Genomic DNA, 13,434 nt, shown 5'->3' with positions numbered 1-13,434 from the left:
AAACTTACTCCCGGTCGAGCTTAGCCGCTCAGGCACATCCCTTGAGGCTCCGGGGTGCGTTCCAAGAGCTAACCTTGAGGCCGAAGGGGCTGCTCTGCCTCTTCTCGTGGAAGGGGCCTTTAGCGCGGGCGCCAGGGAGGCGGGAGCTGTGCACTCTCTGGAGCGGCGCCCTCAATTCCAGACGCCGGGAAAGCAGCGGGGGAGTCGCGGGCAGAAGCAGCGCGAGTCACCTGCAGGGCGCGCCTTCCCAAAACCTTCTCCCCGCTCCCCGCCTAGCAGGGCCCTTAGCAACCCAGCAGCACACTCTCGCGCGCCGTACGGACATCCTGGCAACGGCGTCGGCTGAGAAACGTTGCGCAAAGCTTGCCGGGAGAAGGGAGGGCGGCAGAGCGCGGTTGGAAGTTGGAAAAAAAATAATAATCAGAGAACAGCGCCTGCAGAGCCGCGGGAAGAGGAGTAGGCGGGGTCAGCTGCGCAAGGGGCGTGGCGAGGGAGCGCGTGGCGCTCGTTCTGGGGCGGCGTGTCGTGGCCTCGCTCCAGCCTTCCGAACGTTGAACTCCGCTGTGTTGGTCGCAGGGTTCGTTTCTGTTCGTGGGGTCCTGTAGCGCGGCGCTACTGCACGTGCTTTACGTATCAATGATTCCCGTGTTTTCTCTGGTAGGTCCAGGTAGGACTGGGAAAGACCTTTCTTCTCAAGAAAACCGCGCCGGACCAGTGCATGATTTCGTAATAAATCAGATGCTTTGTTCGGGCGTTGATACCTGGTGCCAGTGGGTGTATATGGTCATCTTCGACGCAGGGTAAACCTGGTGTTTCTACCGCCAATCCACACGGGCAGTGGATTAGGAATGTTGGGAGTTGTAATCTAAAGTACTTTAGGAGCACCACATGGGACAAAGGTGGTGCATACTGTAGGTGAGCCTTCCCCAAACTGATACCCTTCAGAAAGTTTGGACTACCCTCCCAGCCAGCCATAGAGGACTCCAGGTTTGAGGAGTCTGCTGTAATAATATGATTGTCGATATTCTCAAGGAAATGTGCATTAGGATCGAACTTCCATTTACACGGAAATCAATGATTTACTTAAGAGTGGGAAAGGCTAGGAGGAGTCACATCACTGCACATATACTAACCTTTCTTTGTTAAAATTACAATTTTACCTACATTAAGCTGAGAGTAAAACCTGTTGAATGTAGTGTATAGGTTTCAGTTAAAACAAACAGGCTGGTTTAGCAATCCCAGTTCATGTGTCTTCCTCCATCCTAGATTAGCACACCCTGTACTCTGTTCCTGCAGATACGGGATAGATATTTGGGGATACTATGATATCAGAGTCCAAAAAAATAGCGTATGAGGAAGATCTCCACTGGGGCTAGTGTAGGTTCTGCCAAATCTAAATAAGCGAATTCTGTGTTTGCACTCTTCTAAAACAAGAGCGGTTAATCTGGTCCTAAGCTAATTTTCAAAGCACATTGAGCTTTCTTTCAAAATAGCCTGCATTAAGAGGTTGAACTGAGTATGGGTGGAGCATATGAAATTATAAACAGTAATTTATGACAATTGACAAATTCTACCATTCTGCCCATCCAAGAGCAGAATTACTAATTTGAGCTTTGTTTATTAGTGTAAACAAGATATTGATAGTGTATAGGGGATATTTTCTTTTTGCACCCTAAATTGCACTCTTTTATAAAGGAATGTCACATTTTACTGTGGGTTTCCTTTTGTATTTCTCCTTTTCCTATTTCCAGGGCTCAGAGGCCAAAATCTCATACAAGAAGTATGTCTACCTGGGAGACTGGCTTCAGGGGCAGTGGAGATTCTTCCAGCACAGAGATCATATGTGGCAGCACCCAGCCCTGCTTCAGTTCAGTTGCTGTGATGTATTTGGAATGCTTTGTAAGCATCCTTATGCCCTTTGCAAAGAAATAGGATGGAACATCTATTTAGGACATCTGCCTACTGCAACCTACTGTTAATTGGTATTATTATTATTATTACATTGCATTTATATTCTGCCTTTTTCTCCTCTTGCAAGGAACTTAAGAATGATGGGTGATACAGTTCTCCAGTATTCCATTTTATCCTCACAACAGCAGCTCTGCGGGGTAGGTTAGTCTGAGGGAACTACCTGGCCCAAAATCACCCAGTGAACTTTATGGCCAAGCGGAGATCAGAACCTGGATATCCGGGACCCCCAGTTCAACACTGGCCACCACACTAGCTCTTGACTGCCCTGTCGGTCAGTCACCAGCTCCAGTGGACACCAGTTACCACTGCTAGTGCTCCCAGTCTCCTTTAACAGATTTGTCCTGTGGTAAGTCAAAAAAATGGAGGATGCAATGGGAAAGCATAGGGTAAGTTACACAAAGGGATGGTGATATTGTCTGGACCTCCATAAATATCTATGAAGAATTGCATAATAAAAGCCTCATCTGGAAGAGCTCAATCTCTTCAGTGTGTTTCAATTTTTGGTAAAAAGGGGGGTGTAGTAAATGCCTTATGGCATACAGAGCCCTAGACGCCCTTTGCAGTAGGGAGGAATACAGTTGTTTATTCAGATGGAGAAAGCAGCCATCCATCTCGTCTCCCTCACAGCCCCCACGTCAGAGAGAAGTATACATTTCCTCCCTCACTGTCGTTAACAGGTGAGATTTAAATTAGGGCACTTTCTGCAATAGCAACCTTTCGACCTTCTTGTATAATTCACTGTAGGGATGTGAGCAGCATTGTTGAATGTCACTGTCCTTCTGTTCAGGCCAGTGTACTTCCTAACATACCAGCTCTTGGCCTTTTTGGTTTACATCATTGTACTGTAACGTGGTCTTTCTGAAGGAAACCTAACAGTTTCACCCTTCTAGTTATTTTAACCCATTTGAAATCTCACTGCACAAACTTGAAAAATCTGCCTGGGATCTTGAAATGATAAGAACATACATGTACCATAGTTACAAATATGTTAAATTAATCCACAAGGAGATGTTTTTTCTCTGTGTAAATGATCACTAAGTAACATGACAAAGTATGTTGCATCATAAATATTAATTGATGGGACATTGCACAACAGATGGTTGCTTTAAATAATGTAGACATGCAATACAATGAATACATATCACATAAAATTATGATGTTGAACATGTATTATACATAGCTCAGTGTTATGCAAATGGTATTATCTTCTCAGGATATTTATTTATTTGGACAGATTTTTCTATTTATTATACACCCAAATAGGCTGGAAGCATTTTCATTGTTTATCACTATGGCTATAAAACTGGTATCAGTACTCTATGAATACTGATACAGGATATGGTACTTGACTTTTTCTTATACTGAATCATAATGACACGTTAACATATGAAGCTGTTTTTTAACATGTTTGACCTTTTGATCTATTTACTCCAGTACTGGTTTCTTTGATCGGCAGTCACTTTCCAGGGTGTCCAGCAGAGGTGTTTACCATCATTTTATGGCCTGTTTTTCCTTAAACTGGAGATGTCAAGGATTGCAACATGGAACCACTGAGTAGCAAGCCCACTGATGCCTAACAGATGGCATTGAACAGGTTACTAATTAAAAAGATTATAACCTAAATTCTGAATTTACCCTTACAGAGTGTCACCACCCTGCCCTTCAGAAACCCAAAGGCAGTCTGCATGCTATATCTTCTTTGAAGGCAACTCTGCTGAATTAAGCTAATGTTACTACTCACTCCATAGACATTTCCACTGGTAAATACAAGTGGGGTGCTGAAACAAAATATCAGAATGTGAAGTTAGTTGGTTTGGCTCATGATTCAAATCACTTCATTCTCCTTTCTGGTTCTCTTCCCTCACCCTCCAATATTATTGTTTTTGCTATTGTGCTCAGCATTCTGCCCAGTTAGCATGCTCAGTCCTCATTGTAGTTTTCTTTCTTTCTCGTTTTGGGGAGAATAGGTTGGACACATTTGCATCCAATCCCAGTTACTTAAAAGTTTGAGTTGGTTGTTTGCTACATTCCCATACCACCCGATAGCTGAAGTTACCTGACAATTTGCAATGCAAACATAACATAACAAGATCCAGTGAGATAGAATCCAAAGTGGCCTGAGCATCAGGTATTTCTACTGCTGGTGCAACAGGAAAGCGGAGCTCCCTAAAGCCAGAGCGTTCCTTGTGGGAACGAAGCAGCTCAGACAAGCTATCAGAGGCTGACTGGTCCCATTCTGGAAATGAGTGGTTGGTCTTGTTTTCAGAGTTGCTATAGGAAGCACTAGCTTCCTGTTGCAATGGCTGTGAGTCTTGCTGCCACACCATACTTATTGAAGACACACAGGAGACATTGGATACTGCCCAGTATTAAAAAAAAAAATAAACAGCAGAATAAAACAGCTTGAAAACCAAAATATAAGCCAGCAAGCAGTCCATGGATCTTAATACATGCTAAGCATATCTTTAAAAATACTTCTAAAAGCCCGTTGGAATAAAAACAGTATGCAAAAGAGCAGATTGGTAGGCGCTGGGTAAGCCTGTTCGAGAAAGGCATTCCACAACTAAGTCATCTCTCATTTCTGACCACGTAAGTATTTAAAAAAATAGGGATTTGATGTAAATCAGGAAATGACATTTCCAGATTATCATTTTTTTTCTGAACCCTTTTAAATATGTGTCTCATCCAGCTCTTCTACCTTTTTCCATTTGTCCTTGCACTTCTTCAGTTTTTTCCTCTCAGTAACTTTCCATGACTGTGAAGCTGTCACTGAGCAGCTTGAGGGCATAATGAACCATTTAGAGTTTCTTAAGATTATAAAAAATATATATTTAAAAAAACACTCTTTCAACAAAAACAAGCATCAGCAAAAAACTTCTGAGAATACAAAACCAGAGTAGAACCACTAGCACATACACAGAAAAAGGGAAACTGCAAAACAACAACGAAACACAGCCATACAGTGACAATCAGAGACGTTGAACTGGTCTTGAAAGTATTTTTAAGATCTATTGCACTCCCCTCTTTGGCTTGGTGTGCAGTTATGGCTACAACTTCTTATGAGAATATTGGAATTAGAAATTGAGGAGGTGATATCAAGTACAAGATTCAGTCAAACTTGAGTACTTACAATTCTCATTGATTCCAGTGAGAGGTAGTAAATCTGGACTTAAATCTTTCCTATTGACATCAATAGCCCATTTCAAACATAGCAGGAAATCATGATATGTGAATCAATATATTGTGTGGAAATATCCACAAACTACATAAAGATGATTGACAGCTTTTATTTTTACATGAAATTTTAAATTTTTAAAATGAAATTGTTCTCCATTAAATCTGAGCTTGGAGAACTGTAATGTATGCTTTCAGAACAAATGGATATGAAACCAGCATTTAAGCCTGGGTTGTACTAAACCATAGTTTCCTATCTTCAGAGCCAGGTATGGCACTTCTTAAGCTACAATTTCACTCAGAAGAAAAGTTTAAGGTTTTAATGCTGTAAAATGACACAATTTGCCACTCATTAAGTGTTTCCAAATTATTGAAGAAAAAATTGTGCTTTTTGCAGTGTAACTGAACATTGTTATTCAAGTAAGATGCAGAGTAGGAAACTTTGCTTACTTTGAAACCAGCCCAACAGTAGAAATATTGTGCTTATCGATGCTGTGAGCATAACATGGTATTGTTTTATTGGTTGCTCACATTTTCACCTGAATATTAGTTTTTTTAAAAATAGAAAGGATGCTATCATTTCAGAAAGTAGGCAGATCTGATTTTAAGTCTGAGAATCTTGATTCTTCCCTAAATTGAGGAGTTCCTGGCCATCTTTTTCCACATCTTCAAGCAGTAATGAGATGCTGTGCCTTCCTTCCTTTCATCTTACCAGTTTCCTTTGTTTCCTACTAAATCATTGAATAATTATACTGCGGCTGTATTTCACTCATTATTCTTCTGTTTATGCACCTTATGGTGGTGTTGGATATTAGATTGCATATAACTCAGATATTAGATTGCATATAACTCAATATAATACCAAGTCACTGATTTTCATCACTTTAACAGATGTCTGCATTGTATGTGGGAAGAGTTATAAACAAAATGCAGCAAACTGTTGTTTTTCTTTTTGAACATTTACAGAAGAAAGAACACAGTACAACAGATATTCTTACTACAAAGAAATATATTAACCAAAGATCGCTCTAAGAACTAGAGACAATTCAATGTTTGAACTGTATGTTGCATCTATAAAATTTTGAAAGCTGAATTTGAAACAGATGGCATCATACGTGGGTATACCTTTCATCACGAGGGTGATCATACTCGGTTTTCTTCAGAAAACTATTGAGGAAGAACACGGTCAAGAATTGTGCTTCTTTACTTAGTGCCATCTGCTATAGCACTTTTCCTTGAGGTGCTGCTGTGTTGAAGTTGAATTAAGGCACAGTATTGTGCATGTTTAGATGGGAAAACGGCCTATAACTTCCACCATGCCCCCAGTCAGCTATAAATGTCTCCTTAGGCATCTACAGTGAAAATATCCCTGAATACAAAGTACCATGGGAGGGTCTGTTTGCAGGATACCAGTTGCTCTGCTTGGAACAGAAGCAAAACTGGCTGCTTCAAGAGCTCTTAGGCATTGTGGGTTCCTTTCAGGCCCAGCCAGCCTGTTCCTTTCCCCCTAAGTATGTAGGAAAACCTGTCATATTCATACCTATTATATTCATGGCAGAAAGCAAGTGATATGACTTACTCCTATGTGTTGTTTTGGTATCTCTGGCCAAGCTACAAAGTGTGCTGCCTAGTTTTGTGCAAACTGCATTATTTCCATAAAGTGAGACTGCGTAGCTGCACACATTTCTTTCCTTCCATTGTCCTTCAGTTAAAAAAAGGAGGACACCATCAAGATGTTAGCCATCGTGAAAAGAATCAGAGCCTCACTATTATATTCCCACCTTTTTTCTTCCCAGGAACTCAAGGCAGATTATAAGAGTCTCTTCTTCCTCTCAGCTTTATCCTTACAACAACAACCTTGTGAGGTAAAAGTTAGGCTCATGGCCTGAAATCCATGGCTGAGTGGGGGCTAGAACCCAGATCTCTGGAGACCCAGACGCTCACTGTCTTAACCAATGGAAGACAGTGACGGGATCCAGCTCATTTAGAAAACTTTAAGAGTATTAAATATGTGAGACCTATGAGGCATTTTTAACTTCTTGGCCTTATGCTTACACTCAAATAATCCTTTGAAAATGATTTCATGTGCTGAACTATCTTGATGCTGTCAGAATTACTTGATTGCTCTCTGTTAAACAATCCCCAGATTCAAGGTGAAATCCAGTGTGGACATATGCAATGAGATTTTTCCTATACTACTTCCCCTGTAGCCCCTACATCTTTTAGAGTGTTTTCCAACCACCTGGAGCAATTTCTGAGGGTGCACAGTGTGATGCAGTGGAGAATTACTCCACATCCTGAGAGAAACTGTTCTATCCACAGAAAAAGTGCTTATCTGGTTATAGTCCTCAGCATGGGGCAGGAATTGTGGTTATTTCTATAGCTGCACAGAAAGAGAGCACTGAGAGATAATATTTCTCCTACCAAACTTCTCTCTTCTCTGCCATTATGGCTCCAATCCTCTGGATGCTTTCGTAAGAGCTGCTGTTTTATTTGGTTTTCACCTTTATTTTATACTGTACTTTTAACATTTTTGTATTGTGCTTTATCATGTTGTATCTTACGAAGCTCATTGTTGAGCTTCAGCTTTATTGGGCTGTATAGAAATAAATAAGAGTCAGTAACTCAGTAAAAAAATGCTTCTCACCAAAGTAAATAAAATGGGAATGTTCAATATACATTCCAGTTTCTAAGAAAGGAGATGCTAAGCTTTGTGGAAACTAGAAAGCCGCAGTGAATTGAAACAATTCTTGATGAAAGTGAAAGAAGAAAATGTGAAAGTAGCACTGCAGAAACCAAATTAAGAAAACAGAAATCACGACTAGAGAAAAATTTTAAAAATTTAAGGTCAAGAATGGAGAAATTGTTACCTTAATTGAAACTGAATTTTTTTGCATACCTTGGCTCTGTCATCTGTTCAAGGGGAGACGACAGTCAGTAAATGTGAAGAAGATTGAGGCTTGAAAGGGCAGAAATGAAGGATGTACTAGAAAAGATAGTCCAGTGTAAGAATGTTTCACTGGAGACCAAAGTCAAGGTTATCCATTCTATATTATTCGTGGTATGGGTGTGAAAGCTGGACAGTGAAGGCAGCTAATAGGGAGAAAATTGCTGCATTCGAACCATGTTGCTGAAGAAAAGCTTTGTGAATACCCTGGATTGACAAAGTCACACAAGAAGGTCGTAAATTAAATAAAGATGGAACTTTCCTTGGAAGCAAAAATGACAAAACTGAAGCTGTCATACTTTGGGCAGATCATGAGAAGACAAGACTCACTAGAGAAGACAATGCTAGGGAGAGTTGAATGCAGAAGATCACTTGTGATGTGTTCAAGTCTTTAACTGCAAGTCTCCAGTCAAGTCTCAAATCTTTACTACCAAGTCCAAATCAAGTCTCAAGTCATTGCAAAAAAATTTTGAGTCAAGTCTCAAGAACCAATTTTAACAGAAAAAGGAGGTGGTAGTGGGGTGGGTGGGTGGAAGCATGGCTCCTGAGTCAAGTCTGAGTTAAATCGCTGATGTGGCTTGAGTCAGTTTTGGGAGCGAGTCACACACAGTTTGGATACCCAACACTGAAAATCACTATGAGATGGAGATCAGGAAGCCATGGCCTTAAGGGGTTTACAAGAAATGAGCCTTGAAGGGTTTACGAGTGCTGCTTGGCAGTGGTGACACTCGCTCTGGTAACTTCCCTGTTGGATTATTGTAATGCGCTCTACATGGGGCTGCCCTTGAAGATGGTCCAGATACTTCAATTGGTTCAAAATACAGCTGCCAGATTGTTGATTGGGGGGGGCGGTCGTTATTCTCACATAACGCCAGTTCTCTATCAACTACACTGGCTACCAATTGAAGTCTAAGCCCATTAGTCCGAACCTATAAAGCCCTAAATGCCTTGGGATCAGGATACCTGAAGGAACACCTTCCTTATATGCCCTCCCACTCCTTAAGATCTGAGGCAGAGGCCCTGCTCCTGGAAGCCTCCCTGAAGGAGGTAAAAAGGACATCTACTCGGAGTAGGGCCTTTTCTGTGGTGGCGCCCAGATTGTGGAATGTGCTCCCCAGAGAGGTTCGCCTGGCACCAAGCCTATATTCTTTTTGGCGCCAGGTTAAAACCTTTTTATTTGCCCAATATTTTAATATTTAACTATTCTACCTTGGTTTTAATATCATTATGCTCAGTTATGCTTTGTTATGCTTGTTAAGTTGTATTCTGTTGTGATCGTTTATTGTTTGATTATCTATGGTTTGTAAGCTGCCCTGGGACATTTTGTTAATGGACAGGATATAAATATTGGAGGAAATAAACAAACTGAGCAAGGCTGTGAAAGGGCATTCATTCATAAGAATGCCATGAGAGACAACTTGAAGACACGTCACAACAAAGTAAACATTCATGCAGTCACACTGTTTTAAAAAACCCAGTCATGTCCTATACCAAATCTGGCTACAGTAATTCCATGCACATTCTGTAAAGGCCATTTTAGTGATTATTTGTTAAAGGCAAAGCGATTAAGCTTCCATCTATTCTACAGTTAAAATGATCATACAGTAATTCAGGTGATAGTTTGTGGATAGTTAATGAAGATAGCCTTTCCTCTCAAATAACTTCAAGCACATTTGCTGATTCAATATTTGCAATTAGGCTGTTGCCAGAATGATTCCTAAAAGCTGGTATTTAATCTGCTGTTTCACTGAGGAAAGAATAGTAGTGTTTGTTAGAACTATGGAAATAATATATGTCTGAATACTTGCTTTAAAAGGATTAGCTGTCACCACATTCTTTTTTACAGCCCTTTCTTTGTGTCAGATTGCCAGCCATGAGAAATACAAGAGAATTCCCAGTTCTTTTTCTGTGCCATGTTAACGTATCACTTGGCCATGGTTCTCTCTTCAAAGTTATGGCTTTCAAATCCTAGGGAAGCATCCAATTCATTTCTCCTACTGACAGAATAGCTTCCATCAATGGAATGGGGAGAGGGCAATTCCCCCCTGCCCAGTCTCTCTACACACTCACAAAATCTGATCTGGAGAGCTGAGAACTCTAGAGCAGATTTTTGCAGAACAGGAGAGGAAATCCCTTTGCATGGCCGTAAGCTTGCTTACATGACAGTGGATTTTGCTGCCAGTACAGATGTACTGGATTCAAGTTCTCACATCTGCAGTATTTTTGCATTCCTCGGAGAATGCTGATTGCACCCTCTCACTACTGCCCTGATGCTTTGTCCAATGCAAGCTACTTACATGATTGAGAAGCAAGGGAGCAAGTAAAGTATTGCCTCCCTCAAACTGTTCAGAGTGGAAAACAGACAACTGTTGAACGCTGCTGCTGCTATGTTTCATTGATATCCTGCCTTTTTCCCTCTTGTGAAAAGCCCAAGGTGGCTCACATTGCTCCATTTGATTGTCACAGCAAGAACCCTGTGAAGTAAGTTTGGCTGAGAGTGAGTGTCTGGCCCAAAGTCACCTAGTGAGCTTCATGGCTAAGTGGGGATTGGAACTAGGATCTCCCAGGTCTCGAGTCCAACACTTCTACTGCTGTACCACACTGGCTGTCATATCCTTAGAATTGATTGTGATTACATTGATCTTTTTTTGGTACTACTCATCTGCCTTTGGCAGTTCTAGCAATTCTGGGAAATCTGTTATGGTTCTGTTTGCAATAGATTCCTTGTTTTCCCTTGAGAAGCTCTGGCAGTGCCATGAGGAATACTAGCACTATCAGAGGCTTAGAAAGAAGTGTTTGTAGTATCTGCACTGTCTCACCTTCTCAGGTGCCTGCACCAGTGATAAATGAGAGTGCCTGATAGCTGTTGCCCATCTTTCCTTGCTTTTGTTCTACTCTCAAATCATTTGTGATATATTGCGATTATCTCCAGTAGCAAAAGAGAGCTTCAGTAGTTACCTCGGAGAGCTTTAGGATGCTTTATTTCATCCTGCCTTTTTCAAAGCAGGTGGTGCATTTCCTCTAATACTACAAGACAAGTCACACATTTTTCCATTGATGTTAACGCTTTTAAGGAACCTTTAGAGGATCTTCTAAGCAAGATGTTGGCTTAGAAGTAGGTTAGAAATCTGGGCAAGAAATAACTATGAAATTTAACAGAAAAATGCAAAGGTTTTTATTTAGGAGAGAAATCCAATTCACAGCTGTAAGCTTGGAGATACCAGGCTTAACAGTATATGTGAAAAAAGATCTTGGAGTTGTAGTTAATCACATGCTGAATCAGCAGTACAATGAGGCTGCAAAAATGTCGAATGCAACTTTAGAGTCATCAATAGAATTACGGTTTCTAAATCATGGGAAATAATAATTCCACCTTACTCTGTGCTGGACAGACTTCCCTTCACTCAATTACTGGATATCACATGTTTAAAGAAAGATTCAGATAATTTGGAAAAAGATCAGAGGGGACTAGAAAGTAATTCCTATGAGGAATGAAGGAAGGAACTGGTTGTGTTTAGCTCTGAGAAAAGAAGAATGGGGTGGCATTATGAAAGCACTCTTCAAGTGCCTAAAGGGATGTCACAAGACCACAACCTGTGCTCTGTGTTCCACTGCATGAAACAAAATAGCCAGTGTAGTGTAGTGGTTAAGAGCATGGGACTGGGACTCAGACCTGGGTTCTAGTCCCCGTTCAGCCATGGAGCCAACTGGGTGACTTTGGGCCAGTCACAGACTCTCAGCCCAACCTACCTCACAGGGTTGTTGTTGTGGGGAGAAGATGGAGGAGGAGAATGATGTAAGCTGCCTTGATTCCTTTGTAGGAAAAAGGCAGGATATAAATCGAAAAATAAATAAAAATATTAGGCTTAGTTATGAAAAGGTGGATTTCAGGAAAATCTTCCTAATGGCCAGAGCACTCAGATGACGGAAGCGACCACCTGGGGGGCTGGTAGACTTTCCATAACTAAGTTTTCGGTCAGAGATGGGACAGCCATCTGGGAATTCCTAAACTTGATTCTACACTGACGAGGGATGGACACCGTGACTTTGTAACTGTGATTTCATAATAATTCTGCCTGCCCAAAATAGTTTTAAATGCATTCTCAAATCCCAGTATTTAGTGAGAGGCAAGCTTTGCTCAGGGTTATTAAGAGAATTGAGGAAAAACTTACTAGTTATCCAACATTCTCTCCTGCTCTGCATTCATCTTGATCACACTGTACACATCAGCATAGTAACTGCCAGAAATTATGCTTTAGTTTCACTTGCCTTACCCCACAGTACAGTACTAGGTATGGCAGAGAGGCTGAAGAGCTATGCTAAGAATGGCGATAGATATATCCCCTTTTTAAAATTTGTTTAAACTCCTAACCCACTACAGGATGATAGATCATAGGATGAACAGAAGGATGTAAAAACAAAATCAAATGCAATGGAATGGAATAAAATAAGCACTGAAGTATAAAATACTGTTTACGATACAGAGGTCAATTTATTCAGCCATTAAAATCCAGATGGAGCAAGGTTTATAGCACTTTCATTAAAGTATGCAGGTTGGATTTTGTTAAGACTCCAAAGGAAGATCATCCCTGCCTGTGCTTTTCACAACATCTTCCGACCATTACTCTAGTCAAGGCTCAACCACAGTTGCCTCATCCATACACTTACTCTGCTACTGGGGGCTAAAATTGGAGGGGGACGTTAATTTAAAAGCCAGTGCTTTAGTGAGAATGCTGGACTGGACTTAGATCCAGCTCACATCTTCTGATTTCCTTTTATTGGCTTAGATCTTCTCAAATAGATGAACTTTGCTCTCAGCGTCATCGTATTTCACTAGAATGAAAATTTGCCTGCAGCTAATCCATTTAACCAGTTTAGCTGAAGACTCTTTACGTATGCAGCTGAGGAGGTGGCATAAAGCTATGCTGTATGGAGCCCTCCTGAATTTATGGTGGCTCTCTTTTGAGAACTCTCTCACTTGCATGTCATGTGTGTGCAAATTCACACACACACTATCAGATTCTCATCTGTACCATGGAATTTGGTGAGGTATGTTTCTCTGGACTGTATCAGCAAGGAAAAGGTACTTTTGATGGTGAATTTCTATCTAAAATGATATGTTAGATGTTAGCTTAATGTATGAGTGAAGCCCTGCAACAAAAAGTTGGAAGTCTCTCTTTTTCTGTATATACGTTACCCAAGTTTGTGCCTAAAAGGCTGAAATATCCAAACAATGGGATAAACGACATAGATCCCTGCTCTAATTTGAGTCTTACTTAGTCCAGAACAGTCCACCTGCATCAGTGACTACCACCAAGAAAAATCTAAGAACTAACAGATAA

At 40.9% G+C, this 13,434-nt stretch overlaps 1 protein-coding gene across 5 annotated transcripts in view; it reads right to left on the bottom strand.

Annotated features, from left to right (window-relative positions):
* Nucleotides 1-13,434, bottom strand: part of TBC1D32 (TBC1 domain family member 32) — a 97,229-nt gene that overhangs the window by 46,208 nt on the left and 37,587 nt on the right. The window contains exon 1 of one of the 5 annotated variants that reach the window (XM_044425590.1): nucleotides 9-304. The exons of 3 other annotated variants lie outside the window; for them this stretch is intronic. The gene's annotated coding sequence lies outside the window, so the exon portion shown is untranslated. Of the gene's footprint in view, nucleotides 1-8; nucleotides 305-13,434 lie in introns of those variants that run through there. One more of the 5 variants, XM_044425609.1, reaches the window with a different exon arrangement.

Source organism: Varanus komodoensis, unplaced genomic scaffold (assembly GCF_004798865.1).
Source record: "Varanus komodoensis strain SLA01 unplaced genomic scaffold, ASM479886v1 scaffold1, whole genome shotgun sequence".
NCBI lineage: Eukaryota > Metazoa > Chordata > Lepidosauria > Squamata > Varanidae > Varanus > Varanus komodoensis.
Note: the sequence above shows the minus strand (reverse complement) of the source record. Positions and strands in the feature narration are given on the sequence as shown.